Source organism: Triticum urartu, chromosome 4 (genome assembly GCF_003073215.2).
Source record: "Triticum urartu cultivar G1812 chromosome 4, Tu2.1, whole genome shotgun sequence".
NCBI classification, from domain to species: Eukaryota; Viridiplantae; Streptophyta; class Magnoliopsida; order Poales; family Poaceae; genus Triticum; species Triticum urartu.
This window is the reverse complement of record NC_053025.1, coordinates 174,796,342-174,801,118: the sequence shown is the minus strand read 5'-3', so window position 1 is coordinate 174,801,118 and position 4,777 is coordinate 174,796,342. Positions and strand designations below refer to the sequence as shown.

Here is a 4,777-nt window from a genome sequence, read left to right as displayed (position 1 = left end):
AGCTTTACTCTAAGACTTGAGCTAAAGCAACTCTAAAGATGTGAACACAACAATGCTTTATGTAAAAGTGGTAACCCCACTTGAGCTTAAACGATGAGTATGACCTATGATCAAGTGTTCTCACTTGACTCCTAAGTCAATATACTCATATATAGATGACCTTGTCATCGCAAATTGCTTGATAGATGCTAGAATTGGTTGTGCATGCCTTGTCACATATTTCATTTGCCATCTTATTGTGTGAGCATGCTGGTTGCATATTTTACTCATTCGAGGACATCCACTTGTTGTTTTGATTGTTTGGTTTTATTTCCTTTTGCCAAGTGGATGGACAAGAATGCCTAAGAACCTCCTCTAGCTATCTATGCTTTTCTCGTCTCAAACTCTATTCATGCTACATCACAAAATTTGATCAAGTCAGATTCGAACCACTCTGTGTGAGGAGCGCTCGGAGTCCCCGATTCGTCATAGACTTAAACTTCCAAAACCTCTTTATGATTCTCGGTCTGACCGATACTCCACTTTCGGTCCTACGAGATCATTAAGTTGATCTAGGTTTTCGATCTCGGTGCAACCGATTTGAACCATTCGGTCACACCGAGTTGCAACAACTGTATACAGTTTTGCATTCGGTGCCACCGAGTTGTTCCACTCGGTCACACCGACAGGGTCGGGCTATATATAGTCACGGGCAAAAATTTGGAAATTTCTCCGAACCCCTTCGCCCGCGCGATAGCCTGCTCTGCCAACTTGGTCTCCGGATCGTCTCCTCGCCGCCAGCCGCCTCCAGTCGCTGGTCTCCGTCGCCGTCAACGGAAATTCAACCCCGCCGTTGCCGCCGTAGCGAGTCTCCGCCGAACTAGGGTATGGACTCGATCTTTGTGCTATTCCCCAATCCGATTCTTAGCACATTGTGATCATCATGATTCTTGCCACGTTTGTTAAACTTCTATCCAGTCAATGAACTCGTAGATTAGGTTTAATTCGAAAATTTTAGGGTTAGGTTTCCGCCGAAACCATCTCGGACCCACCGAGTTGAAAAACTCGGTCCCACCGATTTGGCTTATGCCATTGCACAAGTGAGACTCGGTCTGACCGAGAATTACTTATCGGTGTGACCGATTTTGGAACTCTGTGAAACCCTAGCAGTCTCGGTGCCACCGAACTGTGACTCGGTCTGACCGAGTTCACTAGTTTAGGTCAAACTGCTTCGGTATCACCGAGTTTAGAAATCGGTAGATCCGAGATGATTTCAGTGGGAAACTAAAACTAAGATTTTGAATCATTCTTTTGCAAAAATCTCTGCATTTTGTGATGCTCATCCACTCTACCTCATCTATAAACTATTCACAGGGTCAGCAGTCAGCTTGTTCATCATGTCAGACCAAAGTGATAGCCAATTTGTCAGAGCAGCAAGTGCAGATGAGTGAGGGCACTAGTCCCTCAAGTCTCTTCAGATGAAGGCAGCAGGAGCACCCCTAGCAATCTGCCTAAAGCTGCCCACAAGACAGAGAAAGAAGAGAACCTCAGAATCAGAGGATGAGGACTATGTGGCAGAAGAGGAAGCAACTTCAAAGAGAGTAGTGCTCGAGAAGGAACATGGCTCAGCTCAAGGCACAAAGCCAGGATTGAAAATCAAAAGGCCAGCAGGTAGGGCAGCCTATGCAAGGGCAGAGCCTCACTTGATTCCTGAAAAGCCTGCACCATGAGCAGTTGCTGCTGAAGGAAAGAAAAGGAGGAAGGGTCAAGAAGACCGTAGCCAGAGTGCTTGGAAAGGCTTCCTCATGGAAGATGAGGAGGAGAAGAAGAGGTAGCTGCACCAGCACCTAAGGCACCCAAGCTGATGGGTGATGCCATAAGAAGGGGCAGCTGCTTCCAAGGCCAAGCCAGCTCCAAAGCCAAAGCAAAGAGGAAACACAAGAAGCATCCAGCTACTGAGAAAAGAACAAGGCCCCAGTGCCTGAAGCTGCTGAAGAAGATGATGAAGAGAATGTTCTGAGAAAGCTCAAGCCCAAGATCCCAGACCATAATGATGCTCATCCTGTGGCTGAGGACATGAAGCTCAGAAGAGACTCAGGGCTGAGAAAGTGGAGAGAAGCAGATCCGTATGCTTCAAGGAGAAGAACTGCTGTTGATTATAGGTTCCACACTATGGAACAGCAGGACTTCTATGAGACAGTTTTGTTGGACAAGAAGCCCATAGTTTGTGACATGAGATGGGTTGATTGGGAGTACATCAAGGACAATGAAGAGCACTATCCTGGAGTGCAAGACACTTCAATGCTTGTGGAGTAGCAGACTTTGTTGGGCAGAAGCTCACAAAGTGGAACGAGGAGCTTATTATGCAATTCTACTCCACGGCACACTTCTATCCAGATGGTAGGATAACATTGGATGTCTGAAGGTACGAGGTACCAATCTACAGTTGCTGAATGGGCTCAGCTGATCAATGCCCCAGAAGAGCAGGAAGATGACTTGGATGTATATGCCAAGAAGAAGATGGACCACAACTCTATGTCCAACATGTACAAGGAAATTCCAAATGAAGCACTTGATACTTTCAAGTTTGGCTCAGTGCATTATCTTCTGTCAGGGCTGCCAACCATTAACTGGATCCTTAGGCACACCTTGTTGCCCAAGTCAGGTGATCACAAGATGATCAGAGGCCATGCGATCAATTTGCTTCAATATTTGATGTGCCACAGAAGTTCATAAGTGATGAGCCTCAATGCCAATAAAAAGTAACCCACCCAATGGTATTTAACATCCAGAAAACTGCCAAATAAAATGCATCCCAAGCAGAAATATCACAAGTACCGTCGTGCCCTTGGCCGTCACAAGGAAAACTATTTCCAAAATCCTTTTTATCTGGCATTAATTTGGAACCGCGTGCATCTAAAGCACCCTTTACTAAAATGAATGTAGTTGTATGCAAACCTAGAGCAATAGCATGATGAACCAAGAAATCCCCAGGTCCTATTGTTAAGAAAAGTGAATTACTATTCTCATTAACAACATTCAACCATCCGGGCAACCATAGGCTTCGACCCGCATTGAAAGCGGGCCCATTCGTTGAAGATAAGAGTATATCAAACCCATATGTCGTCTTGCCATGAGCAGATTGCATCCATTGGGCAAATATAGGTTCGATTAAGATTTGCTTTTCTGGAGTACCAAAAGCAAGCATGACGTCATTATGAACATAAAGGCCCAAGGTATGGAATCCTAGAAAGAGGCTAGCCCAACTTAAATGAGATATGATAGCTTCTTTATGGTCTAACATTCTTGCCAATACATTATCCTCATTCTGTTCCGGATTGTAATCCCTAATGAAAAAAATAGCTCCATGAGCAAAAGCCCCTGTCATGATGAACCCTGCAATATATTGGTGATGAGTATATAAAGCAGCTTGAGTAGTAAAGTCTTGTGCTATGAATGCATAAGGAGGTAAAGAGTACATATGTTGAGCTACTAAGGAAGTAATAACCCCTAAAGAAGCTAGAGCAAGACCTAGCTGAAAATGAATCGAATTGTTGATTGTGTCATAGCACGCCCTAATCGACCCCCCGGAGGAGTATGCCTTCTAAAAGATCTTTAATACTGTGCCCAATTCCGAAGTTAGTTCGATACATGTGACCAGCAATGAGAAAAAGAAATGCAAAAGCTAAATGATGGTGAGCCATATCGGTCAGCCACAAACTTTGTGTTTGTGGATGGAATCCCCCAAGAAGAGTTAGAATGGCAGTTCCCGCTCCTTAAGCGGTACCAAATAAATGATTACTCGAATCAGGGTTTTGGGCATAAAGATTCCATTGAACCATCAAAAGGGGTCCCAACCCCTGGGGATAGGGTAATACATCTAAGAAATTATTCCATCGAACGTACTCCCCCTGGATGCGGGAATAGCAACATGAACTAAATGTCATGTCCAAGCGAAAGAACTTACCCCGAAAAGTCCTGACAAATGATGATTGCGACGACATTCCGTGTTTATAAACCACGAAAGGCTTGGTTTCCATTTGGGTTGTAGATGTAACCAACCCGCTATTAAGGACAACGTAGAAAGAAATAATAGAAAAAGAGCTCCAGTATAAAGATCCTCATTGGTGCGTAATCCTATTGTATACCACCACTGATAAACTCCAGAATAAGCAATATTCACTGGACCAGCAGCACCTCCTCGAGTAAAGGCTTCCACAGCAGGTTGACCATAATGAGGATCCCAAATCGCATGAGCAATAGGTCTTACGTGTAAAGGATCTTGTATCCATGATTCAAAATTTCCTTGCCAAGCTACATGAAACAGATTTCCGGACGTCCATAGAAAGATTATTGCTAATTGCCCAAAGTGAGAAGCAAAAATGTTCTGATAAAGACGTTCTTTAGTAATATCATCATGACTTTCGAAATCATGTGCGGTAGCAATACCAAACCAAATACGACGAGTAGTGGGGTCCTGAGCTTAGCCTTGGCTAAACCTGGGAAATCTTAATTCCATAATGCCTTTCAAATCCTCCTAGCCACTATCCTACTGCAATAATTCTCACTGAGAAGAATGCCCATGTCGTGGCAATTCCACCCAGAAGGTAATGGGTTACTCCTACAACGCGTCCTTGTATAATGCTCAAGGCTCTAGGCTGAGTAGTAGGAGCAACTTTTAGTTTGTTATGAGCCCAAATGATAGATTCAATGAGTTCTTTCCAATAACCACAGTCGCTGAATAAAAACATTAAACTGAAGGCCCAGACAATATGAGCACCTAAGAAAAAGAGACCAT

At 44.0% G+C, this 4,777-nt stretch overlaps 1 pseudogene; it reads right to left on the bottom strand.

Annotated features, from left to right (window-relative positions):
* Window positions 1-2,725: 2,725 nt before the first annotated feature.
* On the bottom strand, window positions 2,726-4,513 carry LOC125553734 (annotated as a pseudogene).
* Window positions 4,514-4,777: the final 264 nt, after the last annotated feature.